The sequence below is a fragment of the Eubalaena glacialis genome, chromosome 14 (genome assembly GCF_028564815.1).
Source record: "Eubalaena glacialis isolate mEubGla1 chromosome 14, mEubGla1.1.hap2.+ XY, whole genome shotgun sequence".
In the NCBI taxonomy this organism is placed as follows: Eukaryota; Metazoa; Chordata; class Mammalia; order Artiodactyla; family Balaenidae; genus Eubalaena; species Eubalaena glacialis.
Genome location: NC_083729.1, coordinates 57,421,961 through 57,437,500, shown reverse-complemented (window position 1 = coordinate 57,437,500; position 15,540 = coordinate 57,421,961). Strand labels below are relative to the sequence as shown.

At 37.9% G+C, this 15,540-nt stretch overlaps 1 protein-coding gene across 2 annotated transcripts in view; it reads right to left on the bottom strand.

Moving 5' to 3' along the window:
* MEIS1 (Meis homeobox 1) overlaps positions 1 to 15,540 on the bottom strand; it is a 136,612-nt gene that overhangs the window by 5,778 nt on the left and 115,294 nt on the right. The gene's annotated exons all lie outside the window — the stretch shown is intronic.

Below are 15,540 nucleotides of genomic sequence, written 5' to 3'. Positions count from 1 at the left end.
CTTGGGGTAGCTTTGTGTGTGTGTGTGTGTGTGTGTGTGTGTGTGTGCACGCTCTTTCTTTATGCAAAGTCTGAGGTCAAGGAGAGGTCACGGCTATACAGTAATTGAACTTATAATCTTGCTTTCTCCAGCTAGTCCTGAACATGTATAATAAACATCTTAAGACATTTAGGTCACTTAAGTGTCTTAATAAGATTTTTTAAAATAATTTTTGTAGCCCCTAAAAAAGTGGCTAGCCACTGAAAATTTTAACAAGTGGTAGTACAAGCTCTCCAAAGCCATGCTCATGATATTTCTAACTCTTAAGATCTGTTTGTACCTCGTAATACGAAGAATTACATATCAAATACAGAAAATGAACAGGACATATTAGATTCTGAAATAGTAAGTTGCTTTTAGTTCTCAACCCAGATTTGAATATGTGGAACATGAACAGCAAATAAAAAATACAATGAAAAGTTTAGTACTGCACTGTTAATAATTAAAGGACCCACAGTCCAGTATAAATTCTAGTTGGTAAGTCTGCCCACTTCAGGAAGGGAAATAGTTCCTAAAAAACAAGCCATTAAACAGACAGGGATAGGTTTTTTAAAATAAAAAGGCATACTTCATGACATTTTAAGATTCTCAACATCTTATATCCTTATGTTCTTTCATTATCTGAGAAGTAATTAAAATAACTAATGAAACTGCAATCTAACTAAAAGGACACTGGTTGATGCCAACTCTTATTGGCAACATACATTATATCAGTTCTTGTATATGAAGTCCCCGAACTGCTAATAAAAATATTTAAAACACAGATCTACAACAAATTGTGTTGCCAATCAGGTTATCATTATCTTGTATAAACCATGAAAATTGGAATCATGTGAGCAGGTTAGATTAATTCTCCAGTCTCATTATAAGCACAGGTGTAGCACAAACACCATGTGAAATAACCAATTAAAATGAAAAGAAAAATCTGCTTTTTCATTAGCTGCCTTCACTGCATGACCAATCAGAAAATTATTTAATATTAATATTCTGCATATACCAAAAGTAATTTTCATAGTAACTAACATAGGTAAGAGAGCAAAAACGGCTCTTTATCTATGGTACTATTCAAAATCTGCATTCTCTTGGAGGGAACTCTGATAACTTTTTTTTTTAAGTCCTTTTAAAAACATAATATATTATGGATATTTATCTAAAAATAGGAAGCGTCTTTTTTAACAGATGAGAAGCCAAGGCTCCGAGAAATTAAGTGACTTATCTGAGGTCACATGTTACCCAGGAGATGTTAATAATTTGCTGAATGACACAGAGCTGGCAAACGGTAGCAAGCATCCCCCCCGACAATATTCTGACCAGAGCATGGCCACTACTGTGCCACCCATCTAGACTATTCCAGACTAAATAGGTATCTAAACATGAGCTGGTTTTGAGCCAATCACCACTGGCAACAACCCTAGTTGAGTCCAAGAATAAGCATGACTGAACATTTTGTAGATTTGGGGATTTTGATGACTGTACTACTTGTGTGTAAAGACAAAGAAAAGGCTACACATAAGAAGACTCAGTAACTTGAGTTATCTATATTCCAAAGCTTGCCTCCTTCACACTCATACATTCACATTTCCAAAGACCAGTTCATGATAACCATCTCAGGTTTGAATCCATGATTGTTAAATCCATGGGACCGGAAAAATTACACGTCAGGTTTGAAAAGGGCTTTAACCATCACCTAGCTTGGTCACTGACATGAATCCCCTCTCTGATATCCCCACCAGGTAGATGGGTAACCTCTACTGGACTGTTGTTTGTTTTTTTTTTTTAATTTATTTTATTCAAGTATAGTTGATTTACAATGTTGTGCTAATTTCTGCTGTAGAGCAAAGTGATTCAGTTATACACATATATACAGTCTTTTTCGTATTCTTTTCCATTATGGTTTATCACAGGATATTGCATATAGTTCCCTGTGCTATACACTAGGACCTTGTTGTTTATCCATTCTCTATATACTAGTTTGCATCTGCTAACCCCAAACTCCCACTCCGTCCCTCTGCCACCTCTCCGCCCCCTTGGCCACCACCAGTCTGTTCTCTGTGTGCTGGACTCTTTCTCATACAGCCCTGGCCACCTCAGCGGAGAGCCCACTCCGTCTACGGACAAGGTAACCCTTAGAAGGCTCTGCCCTACCTGACCTAAAATCCTTTCACCAGGACAACTCCTCTGGGTAATTTAAACAATCCTAATCTCACTTCTTCAGGATAGCTTTGCAAACATTTAAACTATAGCCACCATGCCGCATAGGCTTCTCCCTTCTTCGCCCTAGGTTAAACATCTGTGATTCTTAACGAGTTCTTTCTCGAATGTGAGCTCTAGGATTTTGAGTCCACTCATCCCTTGGGCCACTCCCTGCTCACAATGCCGAGCCTGGCTATGCACCTCTGCAGGTGTTCAGCTGACAACACTAAATGCAGGTACTCCAGGCCCACTCTGGTCCCCGTGGAGAGAAAAAACACCTCAGCAGAGCTTCTCAGTTAAGGGCCCACAGGTACTACGTGCTATTTGCTTCTCCTTGGGTGGCAGTGACCATTTGTTGTTATTGACAACACAGATGTAGGCCGCCTATAGGATTCGTAGATGTAAAAGTGGGAATCCTTTCATTAAATAAAAATTTTAAAACCTTGAAAACCTAAGAACACCTATCACTTTATCCGAACTGCTTGACCACATTAGTAGGTATACTTGGAAGTTCTTGCTTTTGCTAACTTTAATTAAAAACAATATTTGTTTCAATATGATGGACATTATCAGTACACGTAGGACATAGTAAACTCTCAGAATGTTACTGAATTATAATTCCTATACTTATATGAAACATATATTATTATCTAGGGTCACGGTGGACATCTTTATCTGAAAATAACTGAGTAAATAGCAAAATATTTTATTTTTAAAAACAACATCACCTTTTCAATCCTAAAACCATCCTAACACATTTCATTCTCTTTGGTGTATTTTATGATTTTCCTCGACCACCTTATATGTATGCTCTTTGGAACCAGCTATATACAGCAAGACCATGTATTTAGATGGCTTGTGGTGAATTCAGATACGAAAACATTTTCCTTCTGGGCAAAGTAATAAAATGACATTCTTGCTCCTCCCACTCTAAGTCAAACAGAGGTCAGTTCCCCCAACTCTGTATCTGTTTAAATAAACTGGTCCAGCTGTTTGTTTCTAAAATGCCCTTTGACCTTGTGTCTCATCCTCCCCGCTTCTGTGACAGAATGCTTTACTTTCCATTGTAGAAGATTCTAAATGATCAAGAATCTTCTAAACACTGAACCAAAAAAGACCTTTGGATTGTATGTAAACTTACATGAACATATTCCCTTCTTATAACACTGTCATTTCAAGAAGCGTCAGTAAAATAGTTATTTTAAACTCATATGTATGGATACATAAATATATATTAGAGCTTGAACATAAGAAGAAACAGTGTTTTTTATGAGAAATAAAAAAGAGAATGACAAAATTCCAATTTCAAAGTACAATAAAAAATACATTCTCCAATATCCATAAAATAGTTTAAGATGAAATATACCCATGAAATACACACAATCTTTGGAATTTTCCATATTGATAAGGTCTTTTTAAAAAGCCTGTGTGTTTAAAAATGTAAGAGAAAACTTTTACAATTTTACAATTGATGTCCAAACATTATAGCCCTTAAAACTCAGATGTATAATGTCAGGAATATGTGACAACAGGACAGTTTTTCTTGCTCATTAAAATAGTTTCACACCTTGGTTTAATAGAATGTAGTTCAAATTTGCCATAGACTGGGCATTTTAAAAGGTAATCCTTTTACTTAAGTATCCTTTAAGGTTGAGAAACATACTGTTTGCATTTCCATATTTCATTCCAAACATCAAGGTATATGTTTTTAAAAATCCCATTTTGCTTTGAAAACACAATCTTCTTTTGTGAAGTACTTTTTAAGAACTGGACACCCTGTAGGTGGTAGAAAACTGAATTAGAGAAAGAATTCTTAAATTGCCTTTACTCATAGAATCATGGATTAGAATTTCTTCCTGTGACCAAACTGTCTCCTTTCTCAAAACAAGAAGTTTCACAAAGGAAAGGAAGATAATGGATGGGCTTTAGAGCTTTATTCCATGTCAAAATAAACAGAGATGTATTTCTTTTTACCTAATTATTTGTTTAAGACTCAAGTCCCTTAATAAAGGGGGAGTGGGAGGTTGAAAGTGGAGCAAAACCTTCAAATATCTGAGACATGGGATCATCTAAAAACTGAATTTTATCATTTGCATTTTTAAAATAGGAATCAGACAAGGAGAATGGGAGATGAATCTTGAGTTATGCTAAAAAGAAATACAGGAAGTTTTGCTCTATTCTTTCTTGTCTTTGCCCCTAGATGTTTATTTATTATTAGACTTTTTTTTTTTTTCCATTCTGCTAATTCCACCTATCTCCTTTTATTCTCGGTCTTTGGATACCTGAATAGTTTTCTGAGCAAGATCTGGTAGAACAGCTTTCTAAAGTTGACCTTTGTCCTTTAGTTTATCCTCCACTCCCTGCCCTGGTTCCTTCCCACGAAACTGGATTGTTAAATTTAGTTTTCTCTTTGTGAGAACCAGGAGGGGGTGGCCAGATCATAGTGGGCATCCATTAGGACCAAACACCAGGTATATCTGCCCAGTTCCACAGGCAACTTTCCCACATGGCTTTGCCCTTGGTCTTCCTTGTATAGTTCTCCATAATACTGACAAAAGGAAGGAAAAACTACTTGCTCACTTTCAGAAATGGAATTTTCACCTTTACTCAATTCTACTCCTCAGTGTTTACCACCTTACTTATTCACTGATGATTAAGGGGAGCCCATATTTTGTTACTTTAACATGCCACAGCCAACTCATGGAACTGCATCAAATCAAATAAAAATAAAATTCTGACAAAATGCTGTTGTTCCTAAACAATGACGTGACTCTCAGTCATTCCCATAGTCCTTCTTGCCAACTAGGCGTAAGTGACTAGCCAGCAGGATGGTAAGTACCCATTTAAGTGTGTAGAAATGTCATTTTACAATACGTACCCTCCTTTGCCCAAGAAGCTAAAATTATTAACTATTAAGAAAAGATTTCATTAAATAACAGGATATGGTAGTAAAAATGCTTTATAAACCTATACTATCCAATAAGAAAGTATTAATTATAGTCATCTTGATTACTATTTAGGTATACTTAAGAATACTTACATATAGACTTTAATAGTAATAAAAATTAACACCATGCATTCTTAAGTATCAATATTAGTACTGGTGATTTCTGCATGCATTATTCTTTATTCAGTTAAACATGAACAACATGCAACTATAATACTTAATTGCTATATAATTCATTTTATTTATATTCATTGCTATAAATATTTTTATAGAATTAAGCCTTGTGAAATATCTTCAAATATAAAATTTCACATTGGAAAGTAGTTGCTGGATTCCAGAGTTTTGTTCTTTCTTTTTCCGTGAATTTTCTTGATGTAGCATTTCCTTCAGCTTTATCACAGTCACTTAAAGAAAACTATATATCCGACTTTTTTTTTTAAGTCAGCATTTTCTAATAACTTTAAGGCCTGTTTTATAAACAAACGTTTCAGGGAATGAGTTCTAGCTGTCTCCCACATAACACTCTGTTCTTTTAAACAAGAAATCGACTTCAAAATCTTTTGTTGGAATTCTCTATTTTAGATTTACATTTACTTATTGGATTTAATGATCTGTAACTGGCAGGCTTCAGGGTCCAAGCCTTCTTCTACACTCCCTTTCTTTGTGAAGTAAAATTTCATGAAACATGATTTTAAGACGCTCAAGAAAGTTGATTCAATCTCAAGTCAAACCTAATGAAATCATGTTTTTGGCGCTGTCTTCTAGTTTCTCAACCTCCTCCAGGATCTGACAGTTTCAGGACTGCAATACATCATCTGTGTGTCTGAGGGCGGGGGAGGTGACTGAACAGGAGGGGAGAAGGGAGCGTGTGTTTTGCTCTCCAGCCACTCTAGAAACATAATATTGGAATTTTGCTCAAATCACAAGAAGCCCATCAATCAGAGGTCTGAGAAGGTTCCCCTTCTCTAGAAGTGATAGGTATATTTGGCAAACTACTCTAGAAAAAACTGAAGCTAAGACAGTTGAGGAAGTTAATTATATATAAAATTTCTTCCAAGCAACTAGTGAAAAAAGTCACTAATTAGTTGAAAAATATAATGCAAAGTAAAAACAAAACCCAAGTTTCATTTTGGACTTTATATGTTGAAATAACTTGCAAACACTTCATCACTTGGTTATATATTGCAGAAAGTTTTCCTTGAAAGCAAATTGGAAAATGACTTTTTTTTACTCTAAAAAAAATAGAAGCTCAGCTTGCTAAATCCTTTAATCTGAACTGAATTCAAAGCAAGGGTGGCTCCCTTAGAGCAGAGTCTCTTAATTCTTTTGCTACCTTCTAGATCACTAAAGCCTTAGGCTCTAAACTCAGTAGAACGAATTGTAGGGATGTATCGCTAGACCTAGTATAAGAAATACCCAATAGTTATACGTATCTTAAGTATCCATATAAAGCATAGGCAACCAAATGGCATTTATAAAATATTTACTTAAATGTGACAATTTGTCAAATTTGATTTTGTATAACCTTATAAATATTTTTTTAAATGTGGTTTACTTAAAGTATATGAAATTAAAGTGATTATTAGCACAATGATTAAGCAATAGGATAATCTAGCAAAACCTCCTTTACTAGTGAAAAGCTAAAATGGGAATAATAATATCTTCAAAGAATAAATGTGTCTCTTTGATTTAAGCTGAAACATTTTTCACATAAATTCTAAGTTTCCCATATTCACAAAATTCAATAAAATTGCATCTAACTAAACATCCCTTAAACATTACAGAATAAGTATACAGTTATTTAAAACAAATCTTAATGTTCTGCCAATTTCCATTGTAAATAGGATGACCAGATAATTTATCATCTACACTGGGACAATTTTGAGAGTAAAAAGAACATTATTAATAATTATGCTGGGCAACAGGCATAAACCATGAATGTCCCATGCAATTGGGGTGTATGGGCTACCCTACTGATCAAATATGCACTTATTTTCCCAAATAGAATTTCCCCTGAATGATTGGAATTGACCAGCCCAGCATGCATACTGTGTTAGGTGACCAGCCTAGCATGCATACCGTGTTCTAGAATCTCAGCACCATCTTGGAGTAGCTGTCAGCTCTTTCCTTTCTCTAGAATCTCTCCTTTATTTGCCTCAAGCCTTCACTAACTAGAAACTTCCAGGCCTGGAGTCTCTACTCATGCCAAGGGAAGATATCTCAAAATTTAGCTCGATTTTTTCTTTTCACCTGGTCACAGATTAGGTTTGACCTGAATGGAGGCCTGTGTCTACTCCTCAGAATGTTCACTGTCACTTCTGTTTCAATTAGCAAAGTTTGAAACCTAAGCTCTATGTAATGTATATCAATATGTAACCTGTAGGCCCTTATATACAAATGGAACCACTTAAACTAAAAGGCAAAATCTCTCAGTTGATGTATATGACAAAATCTTTCAAATGAGGACAATAAAACCAACAAAATGACCTCCCCTTGGAACTTGTCAAATCTTTGAAAAATGCTTATGGTCATAGAAGTCACATTGGGGAAAGTTTGGAGAATGTACATTTCACTTCTGAGTTGCCAGCCTTTTCTTTGAACACCATTGCTCATAATTATCACAGTCAAAACATGGGCCACAGGCAGGAAGAGTGAGAGCACTGTCTGGTGGGAAGAGTATGAGAACTGAGTAGGAAAACTGCCACTTACTGGCTCTGAGATCATAGCAGTATTTAGGTGCTGGAATTGTGATGATCAAGTGAGTGAACGTTTATGGAAAGCGCTTTGTAAACTGTAAAACCTGAGACAGAGGTTTGCTGGGGATAGTGTCGTTATGATTCTCAAAAATACCTAATAGTACAAAAAAGTATATACAAATTCTTATGGCAGCAAAAGATGGAAACAACCCAAATGTCCATCAACAAACGAACTAATAAAGAAAATGTGCTATATCCATACAATGGAACATTATTCAGCCATCAAGAGGAATGAAGTTTGACACATGCTACAACGTGAATGAAACTTGAAAACATAATGCTAAGTGAAGGAAACGAGTCACAAAAGACCACAGATTTTGTGATCACATTTATGTGAAATGTCCAGAATAGACAAATCTATAGAGACAGAAAATAGATTTGTGGTAGAGTTGGGGATGGAAGTATGGGGAGGATGCAGGGCTTCTTTTTGAGGTGGTGAAAATGTTCTCAAATTGACTGTGGGGATGGTTGCCCATATCTGTGAATATACTTAAAACCACTGAATTGTACAACTTAAATGAGTGAATTGCGTGGTATGTGAATTATATCTCAGTAAAGCTGTTAAAAATAAATACATAATGGTGGAATGCACGAGACACTGGACCAGGCCCTCCTTGCCTCTAATTAGGGGTGTAATGTTGTAAGGCCCTGAGCCTCATCTGTTAAAGGGTGCACACAATCCTATCCAGGACTTGGACTCTGTCATTCTACAGCATTGTTTCTAAAATTTTAATCCGTGCTCCCTTTGATAAACTTCAAAATTTCCTATCCCTTTGTTACTTGCTATTTCAGAAGAAATAGCATGACAAAAATCAAAAGTTAATTCCCAAGACGCTTTTTTATACTACATTCGCTCGGAATGATTCTGATCTGCATTTTCTGGCCACTCTCTACAGTCCCCACTTGGCCCTGAGGATCGGAATCCCTGACATAACCCATTGCACTGTCCTTTCTGTAAACAGTCCTGCCAGGTAACTAGCCATGGGGGCTGAGACCTGACATCTTTGCACACATACAATTCTTTCCATTAGCTTTTCAACATCTCCTACACCCTATCCTTTCCAAGTACATATGAACTCTGACCCAAACTAGGGATCAAATAAAGTCAACCGTAGCAGACGTTTTAGTGATACAGGCCAACAAAACCCTTCAACTAGACAACAACACTCAAAACTACCAGTTTACATTCAAATCAGCATCCTAAAGTAGAACATACTGGAAACTTAAAAGATATATATTTTTAATCATGGTGCATTTAATTCCAACCCTCTGCAATATACTATTCTTTTTTTTTTCATAAATTTATTTATTTTATTTATTTATTTTTGGCTGCGTTGGGTCTTCATTGCTGCATGTAGGCTTTCTCTAGTTGCGGTGAGAGGGGGCTACTCTTCATTGCGGTGCAGTGGCTTCTCTTGTTGAGGAGCATGGGCCCTAGCTGTGCGGGCTTCAGTAGTTGTGGCACGTGGGCTCAGTATTGTGGCTCGCGGGCTCTAGAGCGCAGGCTCAGTAGTTGTGGCACATGGGCTTAGTTGCTCCGTGGCAGGTGGGATCTTCCCGGACCAGGGCTCGAACCCATGTCCCCTGCATTGGCAGGCGGATTCTTAACCACTGCGCCACCAGGGAAGCCCCAATATACTATTCTTGAAAAATAGTGACCAAATCAATAGTAAGCCAGATGTCTCCCATGACAGGAAATACGTTTTTGACCTAAGTTACATTTAGAATCCAAGATCAATAATTCCCACGGGCCTGAAAGAGTTAATGTATTTGCAAAAGGAAGTACTTTTTCCCTTCTTCAGTGATGGGATCTAATCTTGTGGCCCTTTAACCACGTTGGTTGAGAGGGTAAAAGGAAAAAGGAGCCCTCAAGGGTGGGACGAGATTAAGGTTTTTTGTTTATTTGTTATTGTTCAGGTGTCAAGAGCCCGATAGAGTTAATTATTTCCCATATTAATGGGTCAGGCTTAAAGGCCTCATAAGAATGGAAATAAAATAAGGAGGAAAATATCAAAGGCTATGAGGGCATGTAACGGGACAGCCCTGTATTTGCCAAAGTTACAAACATCCATGTTGTTGGCGTGTTTTTTTGGTTTGTTTTTTGCTCTTTCATTTTATTTTATTTTCTTAAACATCTTTATTGGAGTATAATTGCTTTACAATGGTGTGTTAGTTTCTGCTGTATAACAAAGTGAATCAGCTATACATATACATATATCCCCGTATCTCCTCCCTCTTGCGTCTCCCTCCCACCCTCCCTATCCCACCCCTCTAGGTGGTCACAAAGCACCGAGCTGATCTCCCTGTGCTATGCGGCTGCTTCCCACTAGCTAGCTATCTTACATTTGGTAGTGTATATATGTCCATGTGTTGGCGTGTTTTTGTTGTTATTTTTTTTAAATGCTCTCTTTCCCCTTAAAAATTAACAAAAGAAGCACAACAAAACCCTGATAATCTACACAAAGTTCCAGGCATTCACACATTGGAGCCACGCAGATCCAAGACATTTGCCCTCAGAAACACTCCCTCCCCACGCACCCCTGGCTCCTCTCCATTTTTGAGAAACTTGTATTATTCAACAAGGAGGCAACATTTGCCCCAATTTTTACTATTTCAGGCTGCCTCTTTAATCACTCAGAAGTGCTGTTTGTTTTAAGTAGGTGCAGCCTGAAGCCGGAGGGTGATGTAAGTGCGAGGGGAGAGGGGGGTCTCTGTGGGCACAGCTCCGTGCCCCAGTGCTCAATGGTTAATCACCCAACACCAGCCCGAGCAACTGTTGACACAAAATAGGTGGAGATCAGGTCTGTGCAAGCAGAAAATACCAGAAAGGCAAACTATATGTAAACACACTTAAGACAGATTTGACAAGAATAGACCTCAACCTGACTTGCTAGGAAACTCCTCAAGCCGAAAAACGTCAATGTTCCTCTCCACTGAGGCTGTTTCCCCTGACAAAGTTTCCTTTGAGAAGAAAAAGAGTAACATTTTCAAAACTAAAATGAGCTTACAGAAGTCAGCGGAGACATGTGTCCCCTTGATGCACATAGTGTGAGTCTCGAATGTGCTCCTACATGCAGAAGTTATGTAATATAATACACTTCTTGCAGGTACCCCTGGAGCAGAGCCAAACGAGAGAGAGAGAGAGAGAGAGAGAGAGAGAGAGAGAGAGAGAGAGAGAGGAGGAGAGAGAAGGAGGGAGGGAGAGGGAGGGAGAGAGGAAAAAACCAGCTTGTGCAAACAACCACAATTCAAAAAGTTATTTCTCCTGACCTATAAAACTCATGCAAAGAAGCAAATGGATAATGCTGAAACAGTCTTTTAATCTTATCTAACTGACACCTGACAACCCATTACTTATAGATTGTTAACGCACCAACTAAAAAGTTTGTCATGTACAAAATTACTAGAGAAAAAGATTGAACGCCTGAGGAAAAAACAAATTTTGCTGTACAATAACTTCAGAAATTCCGAGCCTATTATCTGTCATGCCCTTCACAGACTCAGAGCGTACCGCTAAAAACAACTGATTTATCTTTATTATGAATCCGAAAGTGACAGCACACATGTTTTCCATGTCTTGCGATAATGTTTAATTTCATCTAGTTTTTATTTTGCAGGGCTTTGATTTGCTTATTTAAGATGAAGAAAAGTAACAACTTTGTAATGAATTTTCGGGTTTGTCTCTTTATCAAAGGCCCTGTTGTGTGTGCGTGTGTGTTTTTTTTCCCCCGCTTCTAATGTAAAATGGGAATCAAAATCAGCTTCAGAACATTCACCTTGCTTCAGTTCACGTTTTTACACCGTCTAGAGTATCAGGGCTGGAAGAGGCTTATTACACTGCCACCAATTCCGCAGCCCTCCCCTTCCATTTAAGGCAGAGGAAACTGTTGCCCATGGAGACAAAGTGAGTTGATCAAGGACACACATCTACTTGGTGAGGAGTGGGGACGACAGATGACATGTTTGGACTCCAAACATTCTTTCCCCTGCGTATTCCCTCCCCTCACTCGCCCTGTGTCAATTGTGTGTTGTGAGGCTTACAGGGGAATTTGTTCCTCGGCCACCTGTGGATGCTGGGGCTTTCCCCCTTGACTGGGGTGCCTCTCAGCCCCTCACTTCCCACACTCTCCTCAAGGGAGTCAGCTCCTCCTCTGCCGGCTGGGTGACACCCGGGGAGTTCTTTCCATTTCTCTGATCGGACACTCATGCCAAGACACTGAAAACAACAAATCTGCTTAATTAGGACTTGCACCAAGTCCTGCTGACCTCCACACCATGTTCAAAGTCAAGCACCAAGCCACTGGTTTCACTGCCTTGAAAGGGATATTCAGGAACACTGGGTTCATGATGGAATCAGTCTCCCAACTCACTCATCTCTGCGCCTCGCTGGAACCCCAACCTGGTCCTGAAAGTATCTTTAGGTTGTACCAACTCTCAGATTCAGACCTCATTTTTTTTTTTTTTTTTTTTTTAGATGTTTTAGGACTTTAACGTCCTTCACACGGTCAACAAAAAACACTGACAATGGATGAACAATAGAGGAGAAGACTCTTCAGCAAAGATCTTCCCGAACTCACGGCATCACTGGTCAAACACCAGAAAGAGAACAGTCACGTGAACAAACAGTAAGGGAGTTTAACAGAGATTTTTAGTTTAACAGCATAACTGAAAAACGAAGAACCAACCAACCAACCAACCGTTCTTCTACCCACTGAAAGGAAAGGAAAGGTGAATCAGGGAGCTTCCAAATATCTCACACTCTTGTCCTGAAAAGCTCAGAGACTGTCTTTGAATGTTGGCTGCAGGACAAACAGCAGTTACACAAAACAGTATCTGGACTTCCTAATCCATCTTCCTACAACCCACCCCTTCCTGTTTCTCTTCTCACCTAGACTCAGGGTCCCCTGGTGGAAGGGGCAGGGTTTCTCCATCTGGCACAGTGGTCCAACACCTACCCTTTCGTGAGGAGTTTCCATCTTTCCCTGTATTAACCATGTGATTGAACACGGTGCGGGAAAAACCTCTGAGTAAACTTAGTGAGTAAAACTTACAACAAAGTGTATTTCACAGACTGCAGAGTCATTTTCAAAGAGGATTGTTTGCTGGAAATTTAAAAAAAATCTGCAGACAAAGGCAGCGTCTCCTTTGAATGCCTAAGACTCTCTGACATGACAATACCTGAAGGTTTCAAAATTCACAGCTCTTTTCCCTGCAAGCTATTTGCTCAGCTTTCCTAAATAATACCCTGCGTGCCTGGTACCTTGCCAGCTCTGTCTCAGGCAATATGCAAGCTAAACATTTTTTGACTGATTTCAGTATTTTCTCATGAGCAACTAGACAGTATTTTATCTAGTGAATACTACTGACTGCTCTAATCTAAGCCCAGAGTAAGGGCCTGTAAAGGTAATATTATTAGAGTTGACACTCAAGGTAAAAAGCGTAGCAATTAACTGTGGCCTGGAGAAAAACAACCCATTCTGAAAGGTGCTGGAGAACTGTTCTATTTATATTTCTCCTTCTCTTCCTTCTTTTTTTAAAAATACTGCACCTGTTACTCCATTGATCAGTTAGGAAGTCTACCTTAAACGCAGGTTACACTTAAATTCTCAAGGGAAGAAGTTAAACCACATGCTTAATAAAATTACCTCTTGTGTGTGAAGTGGTTCCATCCCTAGGTGATTCCTAGGCAAGGAAAATCACTATACACCCTGCACTTTCATTTTGTAGTTGAATAGGAAACAAATGACCCAGGACTCCTTGCTTGGTGCACTGTTTTTTCCTTTTACATCTGCTTTCCTTGCTTTTGTGTCATGCCTCTGTTTAGTTTTATTGACAAAACAATCTGTGCCTAATGTTTAAACAACATCTGTAAAATGTATTATTAAATTATGTTGGAAGAAAAAGCAGAGCAATTCTATGAAACCCCATGACCCCCTATTGATTTTTAGATCTCAGAAGTTGAAAGGATAATTTGTGAATGTTTTAACATTTACATCTACACAGGTACCTATATTTATAGAATCTTTGATTACTTATAAAAGTATTTGCTATATTATTACCATAACTCAGAAAGAAACTTGACCTTTTACAGTTGAATCTGTTTATTATAACAAGGGTGATCTTTTTTTTTTTTTTTTTAAATAAGTTTACATTTTTACCTGCCAGGGGCAGAAATCTCCAAGGATGACATACTTTCCCCCCCCCCCCCCCACTGGTAATAAATGGAAAGTGATGGCTGAATGCTTTGCAGTTTTGAAGGCAATAAATGAAGAAACTAGGAAAATCTGGTATATGTACTAAATCTGAGAACTTTAAGAGTTATGATGGTTCTGTAAAGTGTCACCGCGGAGGTTCGGATGCTCCCTGGAATTTTATGCACCCTATTGATGGGGAGTGACTTTTCTGTCTACATACATACTGTATTTCACATAAACTATGTATTTTGCACCTAAGACCCATTGCCTTCTCAGAGAGGGTAAAGAAGTAATCATGGAACATTAGGCCTTAATGGGAAAGTGTGTGGATGAGAAGGGGTAAACAAAGAAACTAACATTTATTCAATACACCCTAGGCTAGACCTCTGCCTAGGCAGGATGTGTCTGAGGCATCCAGCAAGAAAGATACAATGCGGGCACAAGTTTTCATCACATGGAATTCCCGAGCCTGCAACATGGCTGTGAAAACATATAAGGGAGTTTTATTTGACCATTCTACATTCATATTTTCAATATAAAAGAATAAAGTTGGTGTATTCGGGAGAGAAAAGAACCCAGTATTGACTTCGTGTGTGTGTGTGTGAGTGTGCTCTTTCTTCAAAGTTCTACCTACTTATTAAAAGACCAACCTAACCATCTAATCTTGAAATTTAAGAAGTTTCCACTTAAATGACATTCAACATATTAGTAATATTTTTGCACTGATATAACAGAAGTATTTATCACAACCACAACAACAATGAAAAAACAAAAAGACAAAAGCACCAAATGCTATTATTTATCACTTTTGGCTCAAATCATAATTGGGAGTGAGGGAGGAAAGGAAGAAGAATACATACATTTATGGCACATATTGTATTTCAAAAATTATTATGCTTTAAGTCAAAGTCTACCACAGCATGCTAAACTGAAATATTTAGGCAATTAGTTATGGAGGTTGATTTTTAAAAACATGCAGTTGCCTCAAATACTTGGATAATTTAGGTAAAATTTTTTTACTCAAATTATTTGCCTAATTGCCTCAATTCTCAAAAAATGTGTTGGCATAGACTTGTTCTACGATGTCTCATCTAATAAATGTCACATTCCATCCCAGAACCCAATTCCTACAAGTACTAATACCAACCATTTTAAGAATACTTCTCTGTTTTTACTGACAAGTAGACCAAATATGAGTTAGAGCAGTTACTTCTTTTAATCCAAGTTTTCTCTTAATTAATCAAATCTGTCTTGTTGTTTTACATTTAAATTCTCCCTGTGATCCCCTCTCCCCGCCAAATCCCATCTGCTTTGTCCTTACTCAGCCAAGGCAAGTAGTATATATTACTTATGTCAATTAAAGACGCATAAAATTAGTTCAGCGATGGAATGAAAGAATGTTACAACGCAC